Here is a 22,221-nt window from a genome sequence, read left to right on the forward strand (position 1 = left end):
CGCCCGACTGGATGCGAACAATGCACATGCATAGGAGAGAGAGAGAGGGAAAGAGAGAACAGATGATCTAGGCGAGAGAAGGAAAAAAGAAACAGAGCGATAGAAAAACCCCGGAGGAAATGAAAGAGCAGTGCACCGAGGGTGACAAAAATTGCCACTTAATCAGTTTAATCAAATATGCTGCACAGCAGGCGACTTGCACACGTACGAGTTCATCTTTTTGACCTAAATCCAATACAGAAAACCTTGTCGTCTTTACATTTGCTTTCATTTGCTAAGCCTGAAAATCTGACTGCAAGTTTATAAGAATGCTGGAGCCTCCTAAACACAAGTAACTGCTGTCCGTCATATGCTTTTTAAACCCATAAATCCAGGCAGCGTTTGGCCGTTTCTTGTCAGCGTCCAGATTCGCTCAAAACCAAACAGCACAGTTCACTTGAATCGGGCCTAAAAATCTATTAAATTCACTCACGGCTTGAGCAAATTATGCCGAAACTGAACCGTGGAAGCCATAATAGCTGAAAGTGCTGATTCAGTGCGGCCAGGGCAACAGGTGTGGCGAGTTCACACACAACATGTGAGTGTATTATCTGTCTCCGCGCAGAACACACACGCTCAAATGCTCCTTAAAAAGGAATGTTAGAGATGTCTCAACCTGATTGCAGTCCCAGAGAAAAACTCACCCATGCAGACACACAGGTACACGTTCACCCTGATGCTGTTTTTAGCGGCGAGTTCCTTCTTTTTATAGCAACAAGTTAAAATTAGATTCAGCTTTTGTTTAGCCTTAACCTGGGAGGACCACCTAGCTGTCACCTGAACAGCAGATTAGCTGTCTGCACTGCCAAGACCAGCCAAGAAGCATGGATGTAGGGCAGACAGAAAAGGAATATGTGCTACTTTAAGTGGATGACAGCAGAGTAAATATCCCCTAAGACGTCTCTCTGTACTTATCCTGGGCGCTTTATACTGACCAGGCCTGGAAAGGTTTATTTTTGGAGCCTCGGTTCCTTTTTAAGTGACTATTCTTTCTATTCCTAGCAAGCCGCCTTAAACAGTTTCCATCTCTGGCTATCAGTGTTTCTAAATCGAGCACTGTCTAAAACTGTGTTATCGACTCTATGTTAGCCTTGGAATAATCTGGCGGGATTGAGGTTATGGAGCAGAAGTCAAGCTGTGGGGCAGGATTGCGATGCCGCGGTCAAATGCAGTCGGCTAATGTCGGAAACGTGAATTTCTTATAAACTGTGCACCTGCGGGAATATCTTGTAAATTGTAGGTGATAACAGAAACTGCACGTTCTGACTGCAGGTGTTGTAAGAGAGCGGTAACTGTTTGGGTAAGCTTGAGCCAAATAATAGGCTTGCAATGGGACACTTATTGCCTGTTAACCGTATGACTGTCTGTCTGCATCTTTTCCCTTTCAAAGGTTTGGTTTTGCGTCGCTACAGTGCCAAGAGATGATGGCCATGTCATTTGCAGATACTCCTATGAGTGTCTGTCTGTCTTTGAGTCACTTTATGGGAGTGATTGCAGGGTGGGGATCAGTTTGATTCAGACAGAAAGACGGCTGAAGTGAGCAGAGGCTGGCGGGAATGAAAACGCAAGTCGTTGTCGAAGCTGCTGACTGAGAACGAAACTGTAATTTTGGATTAAAACCCTTCAATTTGTGATACAGACGCATTGAACTTCACTCTGGCTGTTTAACATACTGTTTGGGCAGAGCACGGGATGCATGTGCTTGTGAATGGAAATTCAGTAGTGGGTGTGTGTGAACCATCTGTCAGAGGGCGTGTGTGTCTGTGTCTGTGTCCCCGTGTGTGTGCTGTATGGGTATACTTGTGAACAGTCTGTTTGAGGGTGTGTGTGAAGAATGAACTGTCAGTTACAGCAGTAGATCTCTGTGCACCAGACATCTGTACGTCTCGCAGTCCCTGCAATCGAATCAGACAATGCAGCACACCCTGGGACACGGATGCAAACGCTTCTCTGTCAGTAGATTTGGACACATTTGTTCCAAACTGAGCGGGCGGAGAACAAACATGAACGTGCCTGCAGACGCGTGACCGCGTGGCAGACATAAAGGGCTCGGCTTCCGATTAAGCACGCAATGTCCAAAACACAAGAAAGATTTTTGAATTCCTGCGCCCACTCATTTAAACAACGCGGACAAACAGGAAGAAAGCAGTGTGCGGCTCTTGCGGCAAACTGACTGAAGGAAGCAAGCCTAAGCTGCAGTGATAAAGTGCCCTCAGCTGTCCGCACAGCTAGAGCTTTATTTTAAGAGCTTGTGCGCTCAGGGTGATGTCCTGCTCTAACCTTTTTAATAGACTGAGTGAGGCCTTACACAACCCAGTGTTGTTTACAGCTGAAGTCTGTGCACTCTGGAATACTCCAGCATGTTATCTCATGCACAGAAATAGTGTTGGTATTACATTACGTACACTTTGTAATGTCATGTGATCTCAGCATTTGATAGCTTCCACAGCTTTCTCTTGCAAAGCGCTACGCTGCACAAGACGAGCAAAGAAGGAGGGGATGAAGGCACTTGCATCGATGCCGTCGTCTTATATTTAGGATCAAAGTGTGTTGTACAACTTTGGTCGAAAGCAGACGCCGTGAGTGCCTTCCCTTAAAGCCATTGTTCTTTGTTCCTCGTTCCTCGTTGCGTTGAATCCCACTGTCACCTTCTGTCTTGCACGATTAGATGAAGAACTTGGGTTAATGGGATTAGCGAGCCTTTCCACCTGCCGCAGCATTATGTGTAAAAAGGAGCATCGCTTTAAAGTCAGTCGATCCCCTCCTTGGAGTCTTAAAACTCCATTTCATTAGCTTAGAGGAGCAGCTGACAGCGCGGCAGCAGTCATGCGGGTCGGACAGATATGTCAACAGAGACGTGTGTGAAACAAAGAGATCACAGCAGTGTGACGTTGAAAGGATTCAAAATATCCTTTATAGCATGTTGGAGCAAAACTGTCGTTGCAGACCCCATAAAGGTCAGAACTAACGCCCAGTAATAGTGAAACTTCCTTGCGTGCCGGGGGGATTTGACGTTTCCTCAAGTGAATTTCAGCAGAGCAGATGCTACCTGGGACGACAGGTTTATCCGATCCTCCATCTGAATGATCTTTCTGAGCACGAGCCCACCCTGCTGCTCAAAGAGAGGCTGTGTTGTCTAGCGATGACTCTGTGTGGGTGCAAGAGCGTCTGCGGTTCGAGACCAAGGCCACCCGCGATCCTGTGTGGGGAGACGCAGACCCCAAAAACTCACCTTTCCTCCACACCTGCTCATGAGAACCAAAGCACGACGTTGTGATCGCGCATTACGGTGAACAAACCGCCCACCACGCAGACCCACACAAACCTCTTGCCTCCCCACAAACACGCACATGCGCACCAAAGGTCGCCCCCTGTGGACGGCCTAATTGTCCGTCAGGTAAACAGAAAGACCACAATTACCACTTAGATCGTGTCTAGTAAGTGTAGGTGTACAACATGAAATCACAAACAAGCCCTCTCATGAAATCCCCCCAAAAACACACCTGCACACATAGGCTTCAGACAAACAAGTGGTCCCTTACCACATGAGTCTGGCAAGTTATGTATTGTGTAAAGAAGGAGGAAACTTTTTCTGACAACACCATGAAAGCAAGCGATGCTGACTCATCCCTCAGATATCATGATGTGTTTGATCTGGATCTCTTAGCAGCCATAACTGAACGGTTTATAGAGAGGAGGAATGTCCGTACACAGATGAAGCTGACTCATACACATATTTCCCACAATGCGTTATTGCATGTGTCTTTGGCGTCTGCTTTATCCTGATGTCAGCGATCCTTAGTTGCGCATTGACAAAGATCTGCCACATTCAAAAAAATTTAAGGGGAAAAACGCAGTACAAGGCAGTAGGAGTTGTGCCATCTGGGATAAAGGACAACATTTACTTCAGCTCCTACACTTTCTTTTTGCTAATAAACTCAGCTCACACAGACGGCCGCAGATGTACAAGGTAAACAGAGGGTCCAGAATAGTGTAGCATGTGTGGGACCACCATGGTGGCTCCTGTATGCATGTTAGGATCCCGTTACTCACAATTCCTGTGAAATTTTATGTCTGGAACTAACAGCCACATAAAGCTGCAGGACAGCAAACAACCAGAGAGACAAGTGAGTGGGAAGAAAAGAGCAGAAAGTACATTGGAGGGAGGATGGACGAGGCAAGGAGGCATGGAGACCAGGAACAGAGGGGACATATGAATCACAAATTGAGTTGGATCTGCAGAATTTAGAGTGTCATTTTCAGTAAGTTAAAGGGGGATTACTGTTTTTTACAACCTGGACCTTATTTCTGGCATAAAATACGATCATTTACTCACCTATATAACTTTTGTGTGATTTGTAGTCCTTTGGGAGATATTTATATTTGCGTATATCCACATAGTGGGAGTGACTGGGGCACCGAAACGCAGCCTCTAAATAACGCATTATCTGCCGCGAAACTCGTTCATTTCACCAATATTTTGTTATCATATGCTAGTGCTAATTCCCGTTGAGTCCGGAGTTACCTGTTATCATCATCCGGGGTCTGTAGATTGATGTCTTCTGACCTGGATGATGTCATCTCTGTGCTCTGTGCACACCTGCGACGGTCAGCTTGTTTACCTGTAACTTGCTACTGCTATGGTTCATCCACAGTTCAAAGCACTGCGAGTATCATAACAAAATATTTGTGAAATAAACGAGTTTCGCTGCAGATAATGTGTTATTTAGAGGCTATGTTTCGGTGCCCCAGTCACTCCCACTATATGGATATATGCAGATTTAAATATCTCCCGAAGGACTACAAATTACACAGAAATTATATGGGTGAACAAACGATCGTATTTTATGCCAGAAATAAGGTCCAGGTTGTAAAAAAAACGTAGTTCCTCTTTAAAGTGCAACTCTTGTCAGTGCATTCCCCTCTTCCACACATTGTATTTATTGGAAAGTTGAACTTTCACAAAATATCACAGCATTATTTTTCAGCGTAAACCACGTACATCACTTCGAATTTGATGTGGGTGCAGAGATAAGCTAGCAAGAGTGGTCTGCAGTGCCGGCGGAATGGCCTTTCTGTCCTCTAGCGCTCGCGTCATCTCCTCTGCAGGCAGCCAGATAACCCCAGAGACAAAAGGGTTTCCTGTCAGGCAGATAATCATCAGGCACCACATTCACTTCCTCCTCCCCGGCAGCCACGGGGGCTGTAAGTTTACATGGCAAGGGGTGCCCATCCGGGGGCTAGTTTTCACTTTTACTTCAAGGTTGATGCAATTAGGCGTGAGGCGATTCTCCGTCTCAGTCAATAAGGCTGGTGTGAACAGACACTGGGCCGTAGGTCAGAGATCATCATACTCTGTTAGAGGGGTCAAGCCAGCAGTGACATGGTGACCTAAGTCTTTTTGGCCCTCTGCCACTGTGCAGACACCAATATGTCACGGAAACCTAAGTAGCAGCTATTGCTTTGACACGCGGATTGACATGTATTTTTTCATTTAAAGTTTTTGGAAACTGTAAAGTTTCTGGATCAGAAAGTGAGTGATACAGAATTCACACCTTGCAATAGCAATATCATTTCATTGTGCAGTAAAATAGTAGAAGTATGCAAGCGTTTCCTATTGAACTGATGTGAATATATAAGTTTTGTTAATTTATTTTGAATTAAAAATATTTAATTTAACCCTGCCTTTGCTCTGACCAAGTAGAAAGCCTTGTCTGTGTACCGGCTCTAGTGTGAAGAAGCTTAAGCAACTGCAGCTATAAATAATGTTAAAAGAGGATGTAAGTCTCAAACGCAGCTCTCTCTGCAATGTTTGTCGGCGTGCAGATTAAACCCGGGTCTTCAGCTCATTTAACAAATTTTTACTTATCTTGGCTGATATCTGTTATCGTATCTCAGAAGGTGACTTTGAACTAATTACTTGACGTAGGTTCTGTTATATTGACATGAATTGTGAATTGAATTGTTTTCCTACATGCAACAGTACACAGCTGTATGTCGTACTGTATATGTGGTCATGGGTGTTTGTGTGAAAAGTGTGTGAGCGACAGAAACCAGGTCACTGCTCTGGGGGGATTCCTCCGCTGAAGGAAACTCCGCTTCGCTCGTCACTCTCTTCACACTACAGCATCATGGGCGCCACGGCTGAGGTTGTTTTTATTTCTGTTAAAACTGATTTGCATGTAATTTTTACAGTAGGAATCTTCCACGGCCAGTTGTGAATTGTGAGTTTAAATATTAACTTAGCAGTGATAAAACAGTTTATTCTTTCTCTGCAGTTTATTTGAAACTAACTTCCAGCTTGTTTATGACAATAGATGGCGTTAGATGGTGCAGCCCCTCACATCAACAGCCGCCACGCACACTGACAAGCCCACGCGCGCGCACACACCTACCTACCACCCGCATAGGCAAGGGTTGAAAGCAGCCCTGAGTGAAAGAGCCGTGAGTCATGCGCCTATCTCTTGTGAGGTTCTCTCCCTCTCTCTCAGCCCTGCACCATGTGGTCTGACCATGCTTTAAGATGCCGCACTTTACACACTCTGACTCACCCCGCTTCTCTCCATAGAAAGGTCACACTGATAGCTCATAACGGCACCAATTAGGACCACTTAGCCAGAAACATTAGCAGCTCCACTCATAAATGGACCCGTAGCGAGCACTGTAACGTGCAGGAATGACAAAGGTATAGAAAGTAATATGAGAATGATTGAGATCAGAAGAGTTTTGAAAAGGTCAGCTGTTTCTCTCTGACAAGATCAATAAAGAAAAAAATAATATGCCTACTAAGTCAGAGAAATTGCACTTGCTCGGTTTTGGTTTAAATCGGAAACGTTTGGTATGTTCCTCAAACTGATGCTCTGTCAGCCTGCAGTTATCTCTCACCGGTAATAGACAAACTTGCTAAGAAAAGGAAATAAATTCCTTGCTCGATCTGCATGTTGGCACGTAGCCACACACCACACACGTGCTCTGATTGGAAATCTGTTGCTGCTTTTGTTTCACTGTAACTCTGCAGACTGCCACCTGTAGTCACGTACACATGTGAAAACTAAATATTATCTCTCGAGATGAGGCAGCAGTATTGGGTGGCACTCAAGTATTAGTGAAGGTCTGACCATCGTAAACTAGAAAGAGGGGACAGCGTATGCACTGTAACCCCAGATATGCTACCCCACGATGACTACCACGCCATGAATTCAGCGGAAGAAATCGATGATATTACAAGTTTTGGACGGGTTTTTAAGTTATTTTCCCTGGAGGCCTGCTGAATGTTGCAGTCCTGGTAGGGATTTGTGAAGCCTTTTAAGCTTTTTCGGCCTAAAGATAAATCTCAGACGCCGCATTAACCTGCATGCAGCTTGTAAAGGTCACACTGAACGCAGCAGCTTCCTGCAAAAACTGCAAAAGCAATCAAATTAGTAGCTCGCGGAAGGATCAAGTAAGATGCAGCTGTTCTGGCTACTTCATAAAAGTGCATTAGACGAGCAGAGAATATTTCCGAGATGCTGGAATTAAACAATCTCTAACTGCTAGCTATTGCTCGCATTAACATTTAGTTAAAACTATGAGGCATATTACGGCTGCGAGCCGCGTGCATGAAACAATGATGAATATCACTCGTGGAGAATGTCGCTATTGAGCTCCACATAACAGTTGCCGTGGTGACTAAGACCGGCATTGTGCATCATGAAGCTCATGTTCAGCAGAAGTTCTGTTGCACAGAGCGCCTGCTGCCTCCTCAAAGCACTGAAGGCCAAACTGCTCATCGTTACAACACTCGACACTGCTCTCGGTTTGCCTCGCTTTGCGCTTCACTGTATTGTGCTCTGTCCCTTTCTACTTCTTCTTCTTCTCCTCTCACCCTGAGTCACTGCTCCCCAGGGAAATGAGGGGGTAATCGTGAGTCACTCCCCGGGGTACGAAATACTGTGTTTGTGTGTGTGTGTGCGCGCAGTTGACGGGGGACAGTGTGATTCAGTCGTGTGGGCTGTGAAACCCGAGGAGTGGGCAGAGAAAGAGAGGAGCGGCAGCAGCGCAATGCACACAGTGCAAGGCAGTGACCTTCTTCCCTGTCCCCTTTCTTCTCCTCCTTTCCCTTGGGGAGAATACAACAGCTGCACCAGATACTACAGAGCACCACCCTTCAACTGCTGCATCATTTCCAAGACTCCGGCTCATGGTCCCTTACAAGAAAGCAAAGGGCCCGCAAAGACTAAGTGCACTGATGTGCAGTTAACGCGGCAACTCTTATCTATGCATCGGGTATCCGTGCATTTCTGTAAACTAATTATGTCATTACAGCCTGATACTGCTATTACAAAGCCACTGGCAGAGAATAAGTTCAGCTTGCTACTTAGCCGGGGGAGTGTTAATGTATCTTTATGAGGCAGGGCAGCTGTCTAGTCCCTTTTACACAGCCCAGGGGACGGAGAATTACAATACAGAGACCTACCTCTGACCCCGTGACCTCTCTGCCTGCTACTTATTGACCTTCCACCTCTCACTAACAGTCCGGTGTGTGGCTTTTTAACAGCAGGGAAGAGCCAAATGGAGCCTCTCTGTCTGCCAGTACTCTGCGTGTACCACTAGTTTTGTGCATCAGAAGACTTTTTTGTCTTTGTCGTCTGAATTTGTCAGCTTCACACTTTCACGCTCACTGCAAGGTCTTCTGTTTTCTGTCGTGCACAGTTGAACAGTAGTCTCTGGAGTAACATGCGGAGAGTATCAAACCCCGCAGTGTGAAAGCAGGAACCGCTGAGCCACCTTTGCCCCCCCCCCCCCCCCCCCCCCGTCTATCTGCTCGGCTGCTGTGATTTCTGATCCGGCGAACACTTTCCGACTGTCTGCTGCAACGTATGCGCGCGGCACAAGAGTGAGCGACGTCTGTCCCCGGGTTTGTGACAAACACTTCGGCTATGTCTGCACAGGGAAGGGAAGGGCGCACGTGGCTACGAATTGAGGGTAGGAACGCTGACTAAAAGCAAACAAGGCAGGGATTAGAGTGAACCTGTTGTATAATTAATCTACCACATTTGTATTCTGAGTCGTGACTAATGCATGAGACTACATAGAAGTCGGCATTTCTTCTTAAGTCAGCATGACTTATTTTTGAAATTACATTTAATAAACTAAATCCAAAAAACATCAGGCACGCACACATGGATTTATATTAGTAATGACCATTGCACGGCAGTCCAACTGTGCCTCTCCCTTCAGATATGCCTCCGTCCTGCAACCTTAGTCAGAAAAGTGTTATAGGAGAGCTGCTTGGCTGGAGAGAAAGCCATGTTCTCTGACCTCAAATCCGATTTCTCACGCCGTTTGGAGCGGCCCGGAGCTTCTTAATAAAGCCATTTTTCTAGCATGTGTTACGGGCACATGCCTCACCGAGACAGCCTGTCCCACAAGGTGGCTATTTTGAGAGTCGCCCTCTGTAAATCTGTTATTAAAGATAGGCATGCGCAGTCACAGGGACACACAGTGTCTTCTCTAGTTTATTCCGTTATTACAGCACAAGTTGAGCACCCTTTCGCTTCCTCGGTGTGCATCTTCTGTCAGTGAGCAAACTCTCCCCTCTGCATTGTAGTCAGATCCTTGACCTGTAAGAATTTGGAGGATTATTGATCTCCGGAAGGCTAAATATAGTCTTAAATCTTTCTTGTCATCACTCAGATACAGTACATGAAACAAAGATAGCATGTTGGGCACAGATGAATAGGGGAAGGTGCTGCTTGGAATACTTAGTTGTTACTGTAATAGCAAGTGACCAGATGAAAAGAAATGACTGTGCACTTTTACTGAAACAAATCATGGGCACATTAGAGGGAAGAGAGAGAAATACAACCTCACAGTGCTTTCTAATAGCTATTGATCTCCTTTCCTGCCTTCCCTTTGGAGAACATCATTAACCGTGTGTGTGTGTGTGCACGGTAATGTGTTTAAAAGTGCATGCGACACAGGTGGTCCGTGTGTGTGTGTGTGTGTGTGTGTGTGTGTGCACTGTACTTTTATTTTTTATTTTTTGTGTGTGTGAGGGAGTGCAACCACTTGTGTTCCTGTGATCTGTTGACGGTCTTGGCTCGGGGCTGAGCTGCGCGGGCCAAATCAGACACACGGTGTTACTCTAGCCCTGTGATCCTTTCACTTCACTCCGGGTCAGAATGTCCTGCACCGCTTTCTTTGTTCCATTTATTCGCCTCCTCCTCCTCCTCTCCCCTCCACCTCTGCTCACCTCTCACACACTCCGTAAAAAGGCCCCTGCTGCTTTCCAGATAGGAGAAAGCCTGCATGTCCTGTTTGTGGTGTTTGTATGTTTTATGCAATGGATTCCTTGCACATGTCCTTGTTCTTCACTGCTGATTAAAAAGTATGCATGCAAACTGCAAGCAAAAAAAAAAAAAAAACGAAAGCCCACCAAAGTCAACTCTGAGTCAGTAAACACCTCCCACTCTCTGCGGGGGAGGTGAAAGTATTTGGTACATGACAAGGGGGTTTTTTCAAAGACCATGTCACAGTGAATGGGTGCACAGCTCCTGTCCTCATGGGATCTGAAGGGACCGTTGTATCAGTAAAAAGTCAAAAGGCATGCAAACAAAAGAAAGGTGGATGCTTTACTGTAAAGAGGTAGCGTGCCGCGACAAAAGGTCACGGGGGACAGAGCTATGATTAAAAGTAAAAATCTGAACATTCATTGCTCTTATCTCTGTTCCAGGTAAATACACCACTCCTTCTTGTAGTTTTGCAATGATACTGTATGACTGTACTTTGCAAATTATTTTTTCAGTGGTGAGCCAGAAAGACAAACGCCTCGAAAAACATTGATGGGAAATGTTCTGAGTTATGCTTCTGATACATTACACGTCTCAGTCAATACATTAAACCGACTACTCCGGTGGACTGAAGCTCGACACCGCTGTTTGTTGTCATTGTGAAGGCTGCATTCCCTCCGGTGTACAGTCTCCCGAACGCATTCCAGGCCTGCGTGCACATACTGGAAACAGTTGGCCTGCATCTGAATGTGTTGCATATGCCGGCCTGATGACATGGAAAGAATCCATAAGTTGGCACGTTCCTTCTGACCCTTTGTCTACTCAGACAAATGCATCTTTGGCGTTTTCACTCTCATGCGCAAGTGCCTGGTGTTTGTGTCATACAAAATGTGTGCTACTCAATGTCAGCATTCGGTAAATAAAAGCCATAGGAACCATTTGAATCCAGTCATTAAGGGTAAAGGAGATCCAGTTGTGAGCGTCGTTTCACAATGACCCCGTTTGCCTCCTGGTGAGTGCTGTTCCCAAATATCTTAAGTCAACAATAAAACTGCAGAACTTTAGTTAAACTGATGTGTTATGAAAAGGGCAAAAGTAAGTATCAGATCACTTTTGCCTGCAGGCCTTTGACAGCCCTGAGTGAAAAAGAAATAAGAGTACTTTCAGTGAAAGGAGATGCACGACAGTTAACTCTGATCTGTTGGCATACAGCCGAGGCAGACCGAGCAGGTGAGTCAGTAACGGGATGAGCCTTTTCATAAGGTCTTGTACAAGAGCTTGCCCTTCAGGCCGCTAAGGTTGTACTGTACTGTTATGTCTCCGGAAAGAGAAATAGGCCCCGTGGGATATTATATAATAGCGCAAGTACTCGTCTTGGCTTGAAACCCACAACTTGTCCTAATTGGAGTTCTTTGTTTTTCGCCCGACCTTACACGGTTTCACGGCGGGCTAATGCCAGCAGTTCCAAACATAGACGGGCCTTCTCGGCAGCCAAGTGTTCAGCAGGCCCGTGATGTCACAGCAAGGCATGCTTCCTCTCCAGAGTCGTCCGGTGAATGCAATGTGCTGCATACCAACACCACATGACCCCCTCTCCCTCAACCTCGATACAGCAGCGCGGATCCAGATCACACGCTCACGGCGCCCCTTGTTCTCCCGCTCATCCTTCACGGTCAGGGGACAGCATGTGACGAGACCGTTCTCCGGTCCCGCTTTCTCCCCTGACCGTGTCATGTGCTGCAGAAAACTCCCGTCAAAGCACATCTGGTACGGGTGCCGCCGCGAAGGACGGCACAGTTTTATATTTAAGACATGTCAGAGCATGCAATCGGACGTGTAACCTGAGTGCAGCGCTGCAGTGGGTCACGGCATAGTTTGTCTGTATCGTCTTCAGAGAAACATCCACGGTGAAGTATGCAGATTTTAGTAGCCGGGGAAGAGTTTTGGAAAACTTGCGGAGAACGATGGATGAAGCAGAGATGGAAAATCCATTAGAGGTCGCGCTATTATTAGCTGATAAACCGGCAATGAAACCACTGCAAACATCTCAGAGATGGTGCAGCTCATATCCCTCTGCAGCTGAATTATTAGCAAACTCAGACAAGCTCTGCTTTAGCTCTGGCAGTTAATCAGATTACCAGGTATTTGCTGACCTCTGCTGGTCCAAGTGGAGTAACTCTCCATTTCCCATAAAGAGCTCACTCAAAGCATTAGTCCACAACAGCAAAACAATTCAAGTTTAAGGTTTAAAAGTTGATCAGATGAACACATTTATTGGATACAATACAACACAAATGCACCATTTACATACAAATAATTTATAAAATAACTTATCAGAATTGCAAAATTGTCAAGAACCTTGTACAGCAATAATCTAAGTAACTGAGGTGGAAATTGGCGTAATGGGATCCAGCAATGGTCAGAAGCTCAGCTCTCTTCCTGGAAGCATGATAATGCGTTTTGTTGTGATGGAGCCCAGCCAGCGTTTCTTGTAATGATATCCACAGCAAGACCAGGAGTGAGTTTTTAAGCTGTTTTGCCGGCTGTTGTTGTCACACACTTTCCCAGAATCCCCCAGCCTTTCGAATCATTAACTGTTGTTAAGTGTTTATGGCGGGCTGCCCACTCTCCAGCAGCCAATTGCGGAACAGCAAAGTATCTTCCTCTGCATCGGCTGATATTTCCTGCGCACCCCCCCTCCCCTTCGCATTATTGGAAAGGAGTGCAGATTTTATCAGGAAATGGAAGCTTGGCTTATAAGCTCCTGAGGCAGGGAGAAAGTCATAGTTTCTCTTTTGCTTTATGTAGGCAGCACATTTGTCAAATGAATTTTCAGTTGTGTTTTACTGCTCAATAACTCTAGTAGCTCTACTTCCTGTCATTTTTGAGTTGATTAGGCCGCAGCACGCTTTCTAGTAAAGTGAAAGTTTTGTGGTTATTTCCCTTGAAATACGTCTGTAGTACTATAGGTGCCCACACAGCAAGAAAAACATCTTCCCCAACTTCAGCTGATGTTTTTCTTGTATTGTCATTCCTAGAAAATCATATGCTAGACCGGAGGAGGTTGTTTGGATGATGCACAGCTCTCACATGGGTAGAAATGAATAATTCACTTGTCCCACTTGGTTGTAAAGTGTATAATTACTGTCTATGTGTCTTTAGTGTTCAAGCTTAGCCCTCCTGTTATTTTGTGGATCAAACTGACCCATTTTAAAGTGTATAGATAAATAAAAAACAGTATTTTTTTCGATATTAAACTTCTTCTGCTTGGCTTAATTAGTGCAGCCAACATATAAAATGAAAATGGTTAATTTCACATATTTCTGACACCATTCATATTCCTCCATTTGAGACATTTGCATCAAAAAGTGGTGAAATACAGTGATCTTAATCCCCACATATGCGTCAGGGAAAAAATGTCTTCAGGAAACAATAAAAACAAGTCATCCGGTCAATTTGACCCTGAACCGATAAGGTTTTCTGAGGTTAAGTTATCATCACCATTTCAGTGGAAACTGATCATTGAACCATGATCTGTTAGGGGTTGAAACACACTAAACATTGACTGAAATGGCGAGTAATGGAAATAATAATGATGTTTAAACAATGTTTATTGGGATGTTTTGGTTTCTGACACTTTTAGATGATTAAGCATGCTCCGGTTCAAACTGACCCAGCATTAACATCACTGCTATTTCTGAGAAATGAAAATAACAGGAGGGTTAAAGCAGAGCAAAGCTCAAGTACAAACTGTGTCCTAACACTGAATTTATCCAAATTTGAAATAATTTCAGTCTGGACTGAATTAGCGTGGGTGAAAACGGCACATGCCCTTTCAACCTAAAGCCTTTCTTACTATGGGGTAGTTTTAATGAAACGTACAACTACTCTACATCTTGTGAAGTGCAATGGCTGGGCACTGTCTTGTTTGAACCAGCATTTTCTTTTTTCTTTTAATGCAGACTGGGCGAGAAGCAAAGAACGCTTTTAAATCTTAATATTTTGGGCGATAGATTAAATTATTATTGTCATATGCCTGGCGATGGAAATCTGTGTAGACCAGGATGTGCTAAAATAATTACACCTCTCTTTTTGCTGTGCTAATTCACTTTATAAGATAAAAGCATCCAGAGACTGAAGTTATTTTGTAAATGTTAAGTGGTCTTGTGTTTATCTTGCACTTTTCTACCTCGTTGTCTTGTACTACACGTCCACCCACTCATTCGCACAAAATGCACACACATTCACACATCGGTGCCAGGCGCTGGGAACCACTTGAGGTTCATTGTCTCGCTCAAGGAGACTTTGACACGTGGTCCACATGCCGGGATGTAATCGCTAAACGTCGCTCCATCTACTGAGCCCTAATGTCAGTCAAACACTGAACTCACAAAGCAAACCTGAAATCACCAGTCATCTTGGTCAACTTGAAATCTCCGCATTAACACCTACATATAAAGGGTTGAGCTTCCTTCAGCAAACAGAAGCCTAGTTGTACATTGCTGCCATCCACTGGCGCTATGTTGTGTTGACACCGCTTTGGCTAAAAAGTAACACTCCATTTGTCTTGTTTAAGGAAATCTAATCTGTTTTGTGCGTCAAAATGTGAAGTTTAAAGTTTAGGGAGGCTGAACAGTTTTCTTTCCTTTTCCTTGCCTTTTTTTCCTGTCAGTTTGAACGTTCATTTATTATGTTAAAAATCACCGTCTGCCGCTGAGAAAACTATCATGGGAAGTTCACGGGAAATGTTGTCTGCCAAAGCCAAGGTGGGAAGCTCATTCAGGGAGTAGAGTGCTTGGTAAAACAGCATGGGCTCCAAAGTCATCTAAACTCACAAGGCCCAATGCTGCAGATGCCTGGACACAAGGAAAAACATGAGCATGAGAGCTGTATGTGCTGGCAGAATTTGTCAGTGGATATCTTGGCTAATAGTCCGAGTAGTGTAGCATTAGCTGAATTATTTGGCCCGAGCCGCTCTTTTCACAACTATTATTTCATGTTCCAAGCTGACTTCTGGTTTCTCGTGGTAGTTTTCAGTGTAAAAAGAAACACAGCAGAAAACGAAAGGAGATGAAAGAGGAGGATGTGGGGAAACAAGGAGGGGAACTAAGGTATTTAAAAGTTGAAACTCGCAAAACGGCCTTCTGCTCCTCTGTAACTGCTGCTATTTGCTGTATAGAAAGAACATTATCTTTTCACCAGTGTCAGCAACAGGTGTTTTGCAGGAGCAGGCTCCACTGGAGTGTGACTGCATTCACAGTAACATGTCAGCGGCACGTCGACAGCACCGCACACACACACACACCAAACCATACTGCGAGGAAACGGCAATGCCACATGCTTCCTCTCCCACGAAACCTCCCGCTGAACCCGACCACCCACCGAGAGACACTGCAAACAAACACCGCTTCATATAGCATGTTGCTGCACCGAGACCTTTCATCAGCATAGTCTGGTGTCTGCCCCCATGGTGCATATTATAGTGTCCCAGGGGCACGTTTATTGACGCCAGCGTGAAGTCGGGTGGAGTTATCTCTGCTGGAAATGCTGTTGATGCATGTTGATCATTGTACATGTATTAGGCTGCATCTATCAGTGCATATATACAGCTAAAGAGAAACTGACTTATTCTGGGATAACATAACATTTCAACAACAGCAAGTTGCTTCTTTACACTTTTGCTGCAGATATGGGTCACAATTAGGAGAATGCAAATGCAATACTCACCTTTCTCTTGTCTGTGTTTTACCACCATCTTTGAAGAAAAACATCTGGCTCTTTAGCTGCTGAATACTCCACTATGTTCAGCCCTTAGTTGCTAATTTTGTGTGGCACTGGATAGGTATAACAGCAAAAGTACACCAAATCATTGAAGTTGAACTAAAACATGCATGCATTTAGATTTTTTCAAATAAAGATTTGCTGTGTGTTTTGATCCAGTGGTGAAATACAGTATGTCTCTCTGCACACAGAGGAATATTTGCCTGTGAATATACATGCTTTGGCCACATGAGGGCAGTAGATGTCTGAGGATAGTGATGCAATTTGAAACCTCGTCACACTGACAACCCGGCAGAACCAGAATCCAGGTTGCCAAGGCAAAGAAATACTGTATAACAAATACAGAGTGAGGCTTTGAAACAGGTAGTTAATAGCTGAAAAAAAAAAAGCCATTTAGAAAACCTTTCTTCTCCGTGATGGATAGCTAAATATGCTGAGCAGACATTTTTAGACATTTCTTCCATGTTAATGGTGATCTTAGAGATGTGATGTGACTGTACATTTGAAGGGGAGAAAAAAAAAAACTCTCAGGTTTTGCGGTTTTAAGCCAGTTTCGTGCCAGCTTCTTTATAAAATGCCGAATGCGAAATGGTGGGAAAAAAATGAGTTTCCCGATTTTGGCTTGCCATACAGGTCTCTGTACAGTGTTAAACAACAAACAACAGTTATCTGTTCTGACAGGCTGTGTTTGAGTAATGGCACTGCTAAATCCAACACTGAACCGCAGGATCGAGAGGGAAAAGAAGGAGAGCGCACGGTCCCCCGTAATTGAGGGACCTTCAAAGAGGGAGCGCTGCTTCTACTAAGAGACGATACATAGGCAGAGAAGAGAGACACCTTGGGCTTGTGGATATGTGAACATTCATGAGTCCATAGAGTGTATATGATTCTAGTTTGGCAGGCTCCTGTCAGAGTCTCTGCCTGATAGGTCATTTAATTCTGCCAGTCTTTGAAAAAGTGGGCTGGGCCAACCTGACAGCCCAACGCTTTACCTGTCACCGCACTCAAGGTGCAATGGGTAATCCGTACAAGGATGACCACCCACACTCACAAACACAACCACACGCGCAAAAGCATCAACATGCACACACCCATACACCAACATGATATTGCTCTCCTGCTGGGCGGAGATGGTTTTGTAATGCCCCAGTGGCTCGGTGACAGTCTGTCAGTCAATCAAACTCATCCCACCTCATCTCACCTGTAAATGAGTGTCTGTCTGTCTCCAGGGCCACGATAGGCTGATTGGCTCTGTCAGTCACAGTGTCAGGCAAATGTAGATCAATGGGAACCATTCAGTACAGTGCCCCTTAGATTTAAACTGATTTCTCCACAGTCATGCACCGCTGGTGGCAGATGTCACTGAGGATGGACCCAGGTTCAGTGAGCTTCTGAGCAATGCACAGTCGCTGGGGGCTGACGGGGACTGGTACGCACGTGCCAGTAGAAATAAATATGGATGTAACCAAATACAACAAAAACTAAAACGTATGAATGGTAATAGCTGAAGACGTATGACACTGCAGGCAAACTCACGCAACAATATGTACAGCATGAACGTATGATTCATTTGATGTCATATATAATGTGAATAAAACCATATATTCAATATGTATGTATGCACAGAATGTGTGATGGGGTTTAGATGGAGCTGTGCAATAAATGCATGTATACATTCAGACATAAACAGATGAATAAATAGCATTAAATCAATACATTCGTCCCATTAAGTGCATTCAGCAGTTTTGCTACTGTAGCGTAAGCACAAAAAAAAAAGCCCAGACAAATGTTCAAGGGAAACCACTGTATCGGAGCATATTTAATAATAGATTTGCCACATGTACGGTAACATGGATGGGTGTTCGTGAGAGGCACAAACATTTTAAATATATGCGCAAAACAAAATCTGATATATTATTAAAAAGCCTAGGTTTAGTACAGTTTGCAACCAACAACTTCTTACAGACGTGTGCAGCTTGGTAAAGCTGTGCAAGGCATTATTGTGCAGTCAAAATAAAAATCAAGTGTTGACTAGTGGAGGTATCGTGCACATCTTAACCTGTTCTTGATCATGAATTGACACCAGCAGTATGGAGGCACCCTTCATTCACTTAGGTAAACCGCTACAGTCACTTAGGTGCAGTGTTAAAATTCTACATAAATCAAAGAAACTGAAAACAAATAGCAAAAGTAAAAACAGGTATTATGTAGAATCTTCCCTTTTGGAGACAGAGTGTACAGATATTGGTACTAAGAGGCATCAAGGAGGTGAGAGCAATTTATATGGCACTGTTAGTTTCGTATTTTGCTCTGTATAGAAAATATTTAATTAGAAAGTCACTGTAACAGTCAGAAAAATGTAGTAAAGCTCCTGATACTTGTAGTGGAGAAGAGTAGCATAAAATCTATAGAAAAGTACCCTTTTTTGGAAGTGTACATGTTAGTGGCATCTAGTGGTGAGGTTGAGTATTGCACTCGCCCCTTTCCTGAGGTGTAGGAGGATCTACGGTGGCTGCCCCTTCAATGTAAAAACACAAAAGGCGAACTCTAGAGCTAACGTTTGGTTTGTCCATTCCAGGCTGTCGTAGAGACAAGGCAGCTCAACATATGGTGAGCTCCATGGAGGAGGACCTTGTGTATACAATCAACGAGTAGGACCCACTCCCTATGTAGCTCTGACTGAAAGCACAGTCAGTTCTGTCTTATTCTGAAGTGATTATGCAGAAATAAAGACATAATTAAGAACACAAATTTAACAGATCCTTGTAAACCACACAGATTGGACCTTTAAGTGTCCTATCTAAATAACTGTCATCACTGAATGACACATATTGTCCCTGCAGCCAAGTGGCAACCAGTCCAAGATGTACCCCGCCTCTCGCCCAGTGCCAGCTGGAACAGGCCTCAGCCACCCACGACCCTCTGCAGGAAAAGCGGTTATAGGTGTTGGATGGATGAATGGCAGCACTTTGAAGACTTTAAAACCTGATCTATAGTTTGCTTTCATTTATTGCCATTTATACTTTAAAAGCAGCCATTTATTTAGGAAGGGGTGTTTAAAGATCCTTCTCTCTAATTCATTACATATAGTCTGCAGAAAAGTAAAATCTGAATAGCTTTTTTCAGAATTGCTTTTTCAGTTCTGGTAAAATTATATGTTTTCCCGCAGTTTTCTTTCACACTAGAATTATTATCCTCAACAGAATGAGTATCTGCTATTGAGCTTTTCCATGTTTTAGTCAGCAGTCGCTTTTTGTGCTGTACACTGTTTTCTGGTCAGAAGTCTAACACATTCTGACGACTTCTTTCTAAAAAACTCACCTGTTCGCTTTTGCCAAACGCGTGGGCTCTCCAGTCCCCTCTTACTACGAGGCACCGAGGCTCTCATCAAACGACAGAAAAATTATTCATCACCTCAAGGTTAAGTTACTAAGCCAACAGTCTTGGGCTCCATGCTGCTCGCAAAGTGATTTTCTCTTCTTTTATTTTTTTCCCCCTCGCTCTCAGGGTAAAATCAATGAGACTCAGTTTGGCCAGATATTAGCTGTTTTTCCAATTCATTTATGATTTGAAACACTTGACGCCCCGAGACAGCTTGATACTGAAATAATAGTGGCTCCAGCTTGCATTTTCATCACTCTGAAAATATCTTCTTTTTTTTTTCTTAATCTAAGTGAGATGTTCATTTAATCGGGGATTTCCCTTAACTTATGTATTCAGCCTGAGTACGAAAGTTGTACCAACTAGTAAATCTAGACAAGACGTGTGCGGGAAGGCATCTGTTGTTTAATCAAACGGGTTTCAGTGGTTTCATCTATTTACGGCTCAAATAGGAAATACGTAGGTTCTTTTAGTTTGCGGTAAATAAGTCACAATAACTATGGAAAATGCTGATGATGGGAAAAAAAATGAATCAGTAGTGTTTCATGCAGATCATCAGCATTTTTTAAAAGTGTTGGGTTGTTTGGCTAAAACTACATGTGGAATCAATAAAGTTTTCTCATACCAATCTTCTAAGCCATCTCTTGTTGGTGATTTAGCATTTTTGCACAAACTGGGGGTTCAATTTATATATTATTTTTCTTAATACAGCCCTGCGATAGACTGGCGACCTGTCCAGGGTGTACCCGCCTATCGCCCGATGACAGCTGGGATAGGCTCCAAGCTAATATGCTACCAACTAGCTGGTGAACATGGTGCTCATTTGCATTTTAAGATATTCTTTTCTTAGATACTGTCTCCCATTGTCTGTACGTTATTGTCTTATACAGTACATCATCTTGTATATATTGTCTTATATATTCTGCATAATGTGTGTATTGTCAGTTTTTAATATGCACATTGCTTGACCAAATTCGTTGTGTCTCTTGGTCGGTAAATCTGACTCCGAACCGACCACCTCTTTACCAACATAGCCATTTCAATTTAATGTAGGGCAAGATATTTGCCATCGCATGCTTTTTTAATGGAGCCAACCATCCATAATAAAGTTTCACCAACCTCTAAAGAGAATCATAATGTACCGTCCTGCACCATGCGGTGGTGAAACACATCTAAAATCAGATTGCAGGACTTCCCTGGGTGAGTCAGTCTGGTAAACCACCAACAGGGTTAGTGGCCGCAGGCTTAAATGTGCTGGTGGTAGGTGGGAACGCCGGCATGAATATGTCGGCGATGCTGAGGGCTGTGTGAGGTCGGCATTAGATGGGAGTTTTCACATCAGGTGAAATGAGTTCCTGTGGAAACTAGGAAAGTAGTCCAGTCTCTATTCTCCATGCAGACTAATTGCCCTACTTGACCTAATCATACAAACAGACGAATACTAAACGTTGGGCATCTCCTGTTCTGTTTTTTTTTTTCCTCTTCTTGCTTTCTCTCTTTTGACCTTGCGCTTTCAATCTGTTTCCTTACCAGAACCCTTTTATACTCTTTACCCACTCAACACTCTCTTCTTCCTTTCTTCCAAATGCTTTCCTCCTTTCCCTCCTCACTTACTCCAACTCCTTGCTTGTTTTTTAAGAGGGAGGAGAAAGAGACTGACTGGCCACTTCAGGGACCAAAGGCATGAGGTAATCCCTACGGGATTGTAGGCCTCCTTTGTCCCTCATCTCAAGACTTCCCACACAGCTCCACATGGGAAAGTAAGAGCACCGGTTTGCATTCAGCGGAAAACACTGGACTGCATAATCATGTTGACAGGTGAAGGGGAACTCTTTTGTATTTGCAGAGGAAAACATGGTATAAAAATGTTTTGTTGCCGAGTACCCTTGAAGGAGCTGCCGCTTGCCAGTCCCGCTACAGCTACTATGTGAGCGATGAGAACTCCTTTGGGCATGTTTTCAGCTTGGCTACAGCAGCACGAGACAAATGTAACGTAAAAAGGAACAATCTCTAATGAGAACAAGTAACTGTTGCCCAGAAGCCTTGCTTGGAAGCGGTGTCAAAATAAAACGAATTGTGCTTACAGCTTGCCAGTCTGGATCTGAATTTAGAAGGGTTTTAACGTTGCAGAAGTGCAAGCGTATTCTGATAATGTATGGGTTGCTTCAAATATACAAAAGAAGCATGCATGCATATGCTTTTCCACCTTTAAGGGGACCACTCTATTGAGAGAAATAGTTTATTAATGCACCTTGACACAGAAACCTTTTTATTCTGTCATTCTTATTGTCCAAAGATATTATACACAGAAAATATTTTAAAATCACAGCGTAGCTGCATCTGAATTTTACTGCATCATATATACAGTATCTGTTGCATCACTTCTATTAGGAATTGGTCTAATCTGCATTACACAGATCTGCAAATATCAGCAGAGACCATCTGGTCGGCAGGTCTGTGTTAAGACAATAGCTTTATTTAGAGAGTGGCTTCAACTCAGACAGTTGAATTGACTGGGAAAACACAAGAGAAAATGCTGAGTCCAGAATATGGCAAAGCTAGAACAGATAAATATTTGAAATGTTAAATATTATTAATATGAGATCAACTATGCGCCAAGGAATAAACTAACTGGGGCTGAAATAGGAAACTGTAATAGGATTGTTGAACCTCATCTTTGTTCTTGTGATCCTCAGCTTGAGTATAGGGATCGTGTCTGCTACATGAGATCATGTATGTCCCTCTCTTT

The sequence above is a fragment of the Chelon labrosus genome (genome assembly GCF_963514085.1).
Source record: "Chelon labrosus genome assembly, chromosome: 9".
NCBI classification, from domain to species: Eukaryota; Metazoa; Chordata; class Actinopteri; order Mugiliformes; family Mugilidae; genus Chelon; species Chelon labrosus.